Here is a 10,549-nt window from a genome sequence, read left to right on the forward strand (position 1 = left end):
CTGCATCCATTTGTTGAAACATTTCAGTTGGTATTCTGTCAATTCCTGGAGCCTTGTTTTTCCCCAGTGCCTTCAGTGCAGCTTGGACTTCTTCCTTCAGTACCATCGGTTCCTGATCATCTGCTACCTCCTGAAATGGTTGAACTTCGACCAATTCTTTTTGGTATAGTGACTCTGTGTATTCCTTCCATCTTCTTTTGATGCATCCTGCATTGCTTAATATTTTTTCTGAAGAATCCTTCAGTATTTCACCTTGAGGCTTGAATTTTTTCTTCAGTTCTTTCAGCTTGAGAAACACCGAGCATGTTCTTTCCTTTTGGTTTTCTATCTTCAGGTCTTTGCACATTTCATTATAATACTTTATTTTGTCTTCTAGAGCTGCCCTTTGAAATCTTCTGTTCAGCTCTTCTACTTCATTTTTTCCTTTTACTTTAGCTACTGACATTCAAGAGCAAGTCTGAGAGTTTCTTCTAACATCCACTTTGGTCTTTTCTTTCTTTCCTGTCTTTTTAATGACCTCTTGCTTTCTTCAAGTATGGTGTCCTAGCTGTCATTCCACAACTCGTCTGTATGTGGAGCATATTCAATCTGTATGCTGAGCAAATAATCTGAGAAGCTGGACTATACGAAGAAGAACGGGGCATCAGGGTTGGAGGAAGATTCATCAACAACCTGCTTGCTGAAAGTGAAGAGGACTTGAAGCACTTACTGATGAAGATCAAAGAATATAGCCTTCAGTATGGATTGCACCTTAACATAAAGAAAACAAAAATCCTCACAACTGGACCAATAAGCAACATCATGATAAATGGAGGAAAAGCTTGAAGTTGTCACGGATTTCATTTTACTTGGATTCACAATCAACACAAGCAGCAGTCAAAAAATCAAAAGATGCATTGCATTGGGCAAATGTGCTGCCAAAGACCTCTTTGAAGTGTTGAAAAGCAAAATGTCACCTTGAAGACTAAGGTGTGCCTGACCCATGTCATGGCATTTTCAATCACCTCATAAGCATGCTAAAGCTGGATGATAAATAAGGAAGACCAAGGGAGAATTGACGCCTTTGAATTGTGGTGTTGGTGAAGAATATTGAATATACCATGGGCTGCCAAAAGAACAACCAGAGTACTCCTTAGAAGCAAAGATGGCAAGACTACATCTCACATACTTTGGGCGTGTTATCAGGAGGGATCAGTCCCTAGAGAAGGACATCATCCTTGGTAAAGTACAGGGTCAGTGAAAAAGAGGAAGACACTCAATGAGATGGACTGACACAGTGGCTGTAACAATGGGCTCAAGCATAACGATTGTGAGGATGGTGCAGAACCGGGCAGTGTTTCGGTCTGCTGTACATAGCGTCGCTATAAGTCGGAACCAACTGGATGGCAACTAACAACAACAACAACAACAATGTAAAAGAATTGACACGTTTGAATTATGGTGTTGGCAAAGAATATCGAACTACCGGAAGAACAAACAAATCTGTCTTGGAGGAAATAATGCCAGAATTCCTCTTAGAAGCGAGGATGGAGAGACTACGTCTTACTTACTTTGGATACATCATAAGGAGGGACTAATCACTGGAGAAGGACCTCATGCTTGGTAAAGTAGAGGATCAGCGAAAAAGAGGAAGATCCTCAATGAGATGGACTGACACTGGCTGCAACAATTGCTCAAACATAACTAATATTGTGAGGATGGTGCAGGACCAGGCAATGTTTTGTTCAGTTATATATAGGGTCGCTATGAGTTGGAACCAACACAACAGCACCTGACAATAACAACAAATGTAAGAAACCACCATACTGATTAAGTCTTACGGTTCTTCCAACACCAAATTCTGAATTTGACAACGGCACAGGAATATGATTTGGAGTACATAGTTATCTCACTGGCATTCACTTAGAGGGTTAGGGCTGCTCCTTTGAAAATATCATAACTTTCTTTAATGTCTATGTAGGACCTGTCAGCCATTAAGGTAATAAATACAATTATATTATAATATAAGTATTAGTGTAATCTAAACATAAAATTTATATTTGTGATTTAGGAAATAACATTGGAGTTATTATTCCCTGTCCTTGAGCATAAAGAATGTGATCCAGCTGGAGCCGGGCCCACAAGGACTCACAAGGACACATCAACTGGGCCCTGAGGTATAAAGACAATAGCTAAGATAATCTTGGAAAATATCTTTTAGGGAAACTTTCACATAAAGCTGATCAAACAGAACACAAAAGACTTTCTACTCTTATCTTTTTCTATTAGCATTTAGTGAATAGAAATTTGTTGGACCAATGAAGACCCTCCTGACTCTTGTTACTGAAACCTGTACCAATGATTGTTAAGAAATAGAATTCAAAATGTAGGATTACAGTTTCTAGACAATCTGAAAAGGCTGAACGTTCAATGGTTTTGCCCATTTGTAATGTTAGCACGTACTGATGACTCTGTAATTGTTCTTTGGACTTGGCAGACATGGCTGTGGCCACATGCTTGTCCATTTTCCCATTCTTGCCTATTCTGTAATATTCCTTGGACTCGGGCAGACATGGCTCTGGCAGCATGCTTGTCCGTTTCCCACTTCTGCCCTTTTGAATATATGCTGAATAAAACTTTCTTTTTGCTTTACTAAACTTCATGATATTTTTCCCCTACAACATTTGCAATCCCTTCCATCCTTCAGATACTTCCCTGTGAGTTCCACAAGAGCCTGGACTTTGGTCTGGTTTGCTCACTGCTCTATCTCCAGAGCCTGAAACAGAGGAGCTGTCCCATAATATGTGCAGAGTCAATTAACAACCTCCCTGATAACAACCTAACATATACAGTAGTGCTGTCTTTTATTTTTTGTATTACTCAGATTATTTTTGTTTACACATGAAAGAAACCCAACTCGAATGAAAGTAAGCAAGAAGGAAAATATGCTGTTTGTGTGACCAGTTCCAGAATGGAGGTGTGTGCCTGCCTTAGGAGCAATACCCAGGGGCCCAAATCAACACACTTTCTTTCTCTGTCTCTCATCTCAGATTTGTTCCAGCTTCCTCCATGATGTGATTTGGTGTTCGAGTGAATACTGTATTTTTCAGGCACCAAATGTTGTATGCACCTGTCAAGGGATCTAGAAGGTGATGCACAGTCCAGAGGGACATATGTGTCCCACATGATTCTACCCTCAGTGTCCAGAGGGACAAATGTGGCCACATAGTATGTAGGAAAATCCATATTACCTACCAAAAATTCAGACACACTCAGTGATTCAGCATGCATCCCATTAATGAAAAAAGCATATCACAAAAAAATAAAAGCAGAAAATAATTTGGTCATGAAAGGGTTAAGAATGATCAGGAGGCTGGTAATGCAGAAAAGGGAAGGGAGGAAATGGCAAGTACAAAAGCAGGGATTTGAGAAAAAATATTACAGAGTTTCTAGCTGCTTCCAGTTATTGAGGATCCTGGATTATTAAAAACTGAAGAAATGGAGAAATGACAAAACAAGTTTATAAAAATTGTGGTATATTTCAAATGCTCACATTTAATAAATTAAAACCTTTAACTCAAAAAGTGCTCTTCACAAGAAATTATAGGATTTATTTTTTAAAACTATATGGACAGTATAGATCAGCAGATGGGGTTATGGTTAAAATTGTTTGATGACGAGTTGTATGATGAATATCCTGTCAGTGTATTTACCTGACTCTGTGTATAATATTAAGGAGCCCTGGTGGTGCAGTGGTTAAAGTACTCAGCTGCTAACCAAAAGGTTGGCAGTTTGAACCCACCGGCCTGTTCCATGGGAGAAAGATGTGGCAGTCTGCTTCCGTAAAGATTACAGCCTTGGAAACCGTATGGGGCAGTTCTGTTCTGTCCTTTAGGGTTGCTATGACTCAGAACTGACTCAGTGGCAATAAGGTGTATAATATTATTTGGAGATAATATCAAAAGCCTAAATTTGAAGTATTTCATGACTGTTAGACCATAGCCAGCTAGCTCTCCTCCATACGTGCCCTCCCTGCCCCCCTTCAACTGGAGGATATATTAAGTTGCTGGCAAAATGAAAGCAATTGAGTATGGATGATATGTAGGGTATGCTTTAAAGAACTGCAGAAACTAAGCAATAATGTGAGACAAGAGACAAATCATGAGGGACTTTACAGCTGTGCTCGGAGATTTGGACTAATTTGGAATGAAAGAGAACAGAGGTCACAACAGTCCCTCTCTGTGAGCACAAGCCTCTGGCCAGTCAAAAACCAATAACTGCATTTTTGCATTCTTCACACAACTTTAAGACTGTGATCCTGTCCTAAAAATATTGAATGAGTTCAGAATTAAATATCAAATCATTGTGTACCCATCAAATTGTATAATTTAAGACTGAAGAATATGCTTAGTTGAGTAATTTAGGATGTGGAATGATCTGGCCTAAAAAATGGATCTGGGGCTTTAGGTTAAATATGAAAAATGTTCAAGAAAATACTCAACACCAGAGGTTTGCACAAATTCTGATCTAGACAAAGTAGCCTAGAATCCCACAGGTTCTGCTGTTCTTCTATAAGCTTCTACTATCATCACTCACTCTGGCATAATCTACGAGGGATTTGGTCGGTGATGACTCTTCCTCCTCTGGTGCCGTATCTTTACCCTAGACGGTATGGCTCATGGTGATAGATGTCATAAACATGTACAGACAGTGTGAACATAAAAAAGCTGTGGTGTCTTGAAGAAAAAAAATAGTAGACAAAGTGATGCTAGCTGTCAAAGAATATGGTGATCAAGTCTCTTTTCTCACACCTGTTAATAATTCCATACTTTTTAAAGAAAAAAAAAAAAGCATATGCCTTTGGAGACATTACCAGGAAGAATAACCTTTAACTGAAGGAAGTATGCCTGACAGTAAGTCATGGATGAATTTTTAAGAGGGATGAATACTGATATAATGAGCACCAGTAAACTGGAAAAAAATCATGAGGTAGTTGACAGTTTTTCAAGCATTAAAACTTTCCTGTTAGTCCTGAGTTATAGAGTCTGATTCTTTCAGGCTTGACCAGGCACTGACAGGGCTAACAAGTTGCCTCTCAACGTGATTGACTGAATGGATTAAGAAAGCTTAAAAAATATCCCTAACATTTCTAGGAGTCTCGCAAATGTAAAATTATTTGAAATGCTGATTTTTCCTTATCTTGACTGATTTTATTTTCCATGTGGACTTTTAAAAAAAGCTTATTTAAATTATTATAGGATTTTACAGTTCAATAATTGATCAGTAACATGACATACTGAAAAACAAAAAGCCAGTGCAAAATGGTAGATGGGGTAGAAGTAATGAAATGTGAAGGTCAAACATGGAGATCTTTGCATTAATGATTAGACTCAGACTTCTGAAGGGGCCCTGATGTAAAAACTTGTTTGTCTTTGAGCCACAGTTTGTGTGGCCTGTCTCTATTTACAGTTTGTGTGTTTTGAGCTTGGAGTTTCCAGCTCTGCCCAGCTCTAAAAGTGAAAATGCATCTGTTTTGTTATTAGACTCATGAACGAATCTAAAATGGCATGGATGGAATTATAAATAAACATCTGTTACGAATGTTTCTCCTTCATTTCTACTTTTTCTAAGTTGCTATTTTGATTGAGATAATTAAACTTTACATTGTATTACATGTTGCTGCTGCCATTTACCAACATCGGTTTTACATATATTTACGTATATTTATCTATTTTTAGGTGAAGGTGGTTCTTTTAGGGCATTATTTTTGACTATAAACCAAAATAAGGAATTTACTTTATACATCAACTCAATACATGTAAATGTAAATATAAATGATAAACATAACATTTATGTGAACATCTGCATATTATATAAATACTATATATTCACATATATAAATATATGCATGAAACAAAAGTATTACAAAACAAAACTTACTCTTATTACTAGTAATGCTCTCTGACAGTGACTCATAGGGTGTGTGGAACGCCCAGATTAGTGTGTTGGCATCATTCTGGCAGCCCAATTTCATACAAATCACAGAAGAAATACTGTGCCAGCCAGTAAGAGTAATCTGCCTCCTGGAAGCAGGGCTCAATCACTGGGCACCAGGTTGACCCATTGCCATGAGACTCAGAGGTCCTCAGAGCGTTTGATTGACCCTAGATGGAGGTGGGGGGTTGTAGAGTGTAGGAGAGAAATCTGATAGGGATAAAGAGGGAATAGGACCCAGGCAGATCCCTGTCCAGCACTGGAGACCCAGCTAGTTTCAAGCACTGTGAGGAGCCACTCCAATGCGTGAAGTGAAAGGATGCTGAGAGTACAGCCCTCTGATAGGATCTGTTCTATTATTTTACATTCAGAAATGTCCTTTGACCCTCTAATTTGACAATTCCCAATCTTTGTGTGACTTTCTCTTTCTCTGTTTGGTTTCCTGGGAGAGAGAATTTGATTGGCCCAGTTTGAATGATGTGCCTATCCTTGCACTAATTAGCTGTGGACAAAGGAAATAGGGTATATTGTCCAGGTGTGATCATTTTCCACCCCGAACTTCTTGTATCTAAGGGCTTATTTCTGGCAGGTGAGGATCCTGTGAACCAAGCAGTCATACCAGGATGCACCTACTAGAGATCTGGATATCCATGGGATTTTGGATCCCAGTCCAATTTTCTCAGAAACTTTATTTAGTCCCAGTGATATTGACAAGTGGGAAGTATTTTCTGATTTTACTGAAGGAGAGTCCAAGAAAGAAAAGGATGTGTGATTTGCTCAGAGTCACATAGTGAGTCTGTGGAAGACACATGACTAGATCTATGTCTTCTTACTCCTAGTCCATGGCACCATGTTGCTTTATTCAATGTGATGGACTCAGAAATCTTACTGGCATCAAAACTGATTTGTTCACGTCATTCCTTCCCAAACAAAACAGCAAAAACAACCAAACAGACCAAACAAACAAAAAAACCCACCCTGAAATAAAAAACTACATAATCCTAGTATGATGTTCTCCAAAAAGTTATGTTCACTGCTACATATCTTATGCAGTATTATAATGGCTTGTCTGATCTTTTTTTTTTTCTTCTGTTACTCCTATAAGTCTAGCAGTCTGTAATTTTGTGTGACACTTCTTTTTCTTCTTATTAGACAGGAAAACCATTTCCCTTCTTTCATCTTCAGAGGTTTTTTGTGTGTCCTTTATAATTTCTCAAAAAAATTGAATAGTGGCTCTGTGGTGACAGCAGTAAAGCTATTTGTGATCCTTCAAAAAGATGAAGTGCAAGTACAAATTATGACTCTGTGTTAGCAGAGTAACATATGACACTTAATATATTTTACCCTGATCCTGATGTCCATAACTCTGGCTTTCTAGAATTATGTATATGAGAGTATATCTTTAAAATGTGAAATAGACATTAGTCAAACTGGAAGTAAAGATTTTTATGCCTTTTTTTTAGTTTTAAGATTTAGAGCTGGGGGGTTATGACCATGGGCATTTTTAAGAGCATGAATTGCTATTGGTTGAGGTTATTGGCTTCCACAAGCTGTGCATTCTATTATCCTTTCTGGGTCTCTGCCAGTGTCCTGCAGTAAAGATTTCTTAGTAAACAGCTAAAACCCAAGACAAGAGTCCTTACTTGGTCTAAATCATTGTGATTATCATCTTACATTTGCTGACTACCCCCATGAGATCTCTACAATGAAGAGTAGTGCTTTGAAAATTCCCAAGTGTGTTTGGGTGTGCGTATTTTTCTGAACAGATGTTTTAATTCAAGATGTAGGTAACTGTTCCTTTTAGAAAAAGCAGTTTCCAGTAGAGAATGAAAAATAAGGAATTCAGCTAGTGGTCAGGAAAGAACACAGCGGGAGGTCGCAACTCTGGTCTGTCAGCAGTTAGTATCTGGTTGTCATCATTATAGAGAAATCTCTGGCTTCTGCTTCAAAAGCCTGTTGTTAGGTGCGTTATGTTGGCTCGGACTCATAGGGACCTTAAGTATAACAGAAAGAAACGTTGCCTGGTCCTGCGCCATCCTAACAGTTGTTGCTATGTTTGAGCCCATTATAGCAGCCACTGTATTAATCCATCTTACTGAGGGTCTCCCTCTTTCACTGACTCTCTACTTTACCAACCATGATGTCTTTTTCTAAGCATTGGTCCCTCCTGAAGACGTGTCCAAAGTAAGCGAGATGAAATCTCACCATCCTCATTTCTAAGGAGTCTTCTGGCTATACTTCCTCCAAGACAGATTTATTCATTCTTCTGGCAGTCTTAACTCTCCTCTGATGTTCATCCCTAGTACCTTGCTCTCTATAGAAAGGATTTCAAATGTTCAGTATTTTCTAAAACTAACTGGATTTAATTCTGCCCTTGGTGACTGAAAAGGTAACTCCATAAACCTGTTGCCTTCCTCCTGACTCAATAAAATCTCTTCTAGTTTTCCAAGAATTAACTTGAGCTGCTTCTTAAAATAATCACTCAATGCTACAAGGAACAAAGACATTGAAAATACTGAGAAAGAATTTTTATACCAAGGTAAGGACAAAATAAACTCAAATAACATTTAAGGGAGAGGGTTAGGGAATTCTGTATTTTTCCCTAAGCCTTTCTCTGCTCATGGGGATCTAATCTCCTTCACAAGAACTTGCTCTCCCCTCAAAGGCCTTACTTGTTCCAGCCCAATAGTGGATTGTAGGGTTGTCCTGTTAGATCCGCTAGTTTTCTCTGCAGAAGCTTTCTTTAACACATTTAAATTCAGCATAGAAACAAGATAAGTAAGATAAACTTGCACAGGGACAGATTCAGAGCACTAGGCAGAAGTTGGCAGTGGCAGAGCACAGATGTCTGGGGGTGTCCAGACAACTTATTTATCCCAACTCACCATAAATACTCCACTAGATTCAGGGTTGGAGTTAATAGTTTCTGAGGATAGTTTCCTGTAGGGGACAAGCCATGAGGGTTTGGCTTTTCACCGAGAAATATTAGATGGTTCCTCAGGGCGGGGCCTGAATGTCTCCCTGAGGAAGTCATTACTGCCAGGTTGAGCTATCAACAAGCCCTTCCCTATCTTTGGTCTAATTAAAGTATACACATTTTGGGGGGTATAAAATAGAGATGCTGACATGCCAGCATTTATGCTGCTGACACAAATGTTCTGAGCATAGTTGCTGTAAGTGATGCTGACATAAACCTTCTCCTTGAGAACAGCTGCTAGAGGTGCTTTTCCACTATCTTCCAGTGGATTAACTTTCGGTAATGTCTGAGCTGAGAATTGAAGCATCTTCCACAGAGATTTGATGCTTTTATATGAAAAATTAACCTATTGATTTCTCAATTACTTATTTCGTTCATGCTAATAACTACTTAGAGCATGACTTCTTTTTAAGTTTAGTGTTAGAGGAATAATGCAGTACTGATTATCTTTGTACTAGAGGCATAGTTTGCAGAGCTCCAAAGATGATTAAAGTTCATTTAGTTGGGTGGGAAGTGGAGGCATGATTGTTGTCGCATAAAAGTGAGTTACACTGTAATAGAGATTTCACATTAATGTGACGTGTGAACTAACTAACAATTAGCTGCCACTTCTGATAATTTTGTAGATGAATGTGATGAAACCTGTAGATCAACTTCAGGGAGAATTGCACATACGCTTGACATCATACACACATATTTAAGGAGTTTGTTGCTGCTGTTAGTTGCTGTCGAGTTAGGTCTGACTCTTGGTGACCTTATGTAAAACAGAATGAAATGTTACCTGGTTCTGGGCCATCTTCATGATCTTTGACATGTTTGAGCCCACTGTTGTAGCTATTGTGTCAATCCATCTCACTGAAGGTTTCCCTCATTTTCGCTGACCCTCTACCAAACCTGATGTCCTTTCCTAGGGATTGGTCTTTTCTGCTGACGTGTCCAAAGTAAGCAACTCTTAAAGACATCTATGAGCCTCAGGTCAAAAACCTCCTTTATTGATTCCATCACATGATCAGAAACTGCATTTGTCACCTATATTTTTGGGTCAGTTATCTCCAATAAGGCGTTTAGAAGATGACATCTGTTAAGGATTGAATTGTGTCCCCCAAAAATATGTGTTGTAAAAATGTATACCCATGGTTATAATCCCATTTGGGAATGGGTTTTCTTTGTTATGTTAATGAGGCTGTGTCTTAAATCAATCTCTTTTCAGGTATAAAAGAATAGATTAGCCAAGCAAGCAGAGATGGGGGAAGATAGATGCCAGGCCACGTGAAGATTATCAAGGAACCAAGGATCAGAAGCTGAAAAGAGACAAGGACCTTCCCCAGAGCCGACGGAGAAAAAAGCTTCCCTTAGAGCCAGTAACCTGAATTCAAACTTCTAGCCTCCTAAACTGTGAGAAAATAAATTTCCGTTTGTTAATACTTAGGGTATTTCTGTTATAGTAGCACTAGATAACTAAGACAACATCTTAACCCATAGTATTTTCTTTAGTACTGATAATTGAGGATTTTATGAGTCAGCAGGATCTACTGGCTATTTTGGAGCCCTGGTGGAACAGTGGGCTGCTAACCAGAAGGTCAGCAGTTCAAATCTACC

General features: G+C 38.8%; 1 protein-coding gene across 1 annotated transcript in view; it reads left to right on the forward strand.

Annotated features, from left to right (window-relative positions):
* Positions 1 to 10,175, forward strand: part of OGFRL1 (opioid growth factor receptor like 1) — a 62,258-nt gene extending 52,083 nt beyond the window's left edge. The window contains exon 9 of the transcript XR_002824850.1: positions 10,161 to 10,175. The gene's annotated coding sequence lies outside the window, so the exon portion shown is untranslated. The remainder of the gene's footprint in view (positions 1 to 10,160) is intronic.
* The last annotated feature ends 374 nt before the right edge of the window (positions 10,176 to 10,549 follow it).

Source organism: Trichechus manatus, unplaced genomic scaffold (genome assembly GCF_000243295.1).
Source record: "Trichechus manatus latirostris isolate Lorelei unplaced genomic scaffold, TriManLat1.0 scaffold00083, whole genome shotgun sequence".
Classification (NCBI taxonomy): Eukaryota; Metazoa; Chordata; class Mammalia; order Sirenia; family Trichechidae; genus Trichechus; species Trichechus manatus.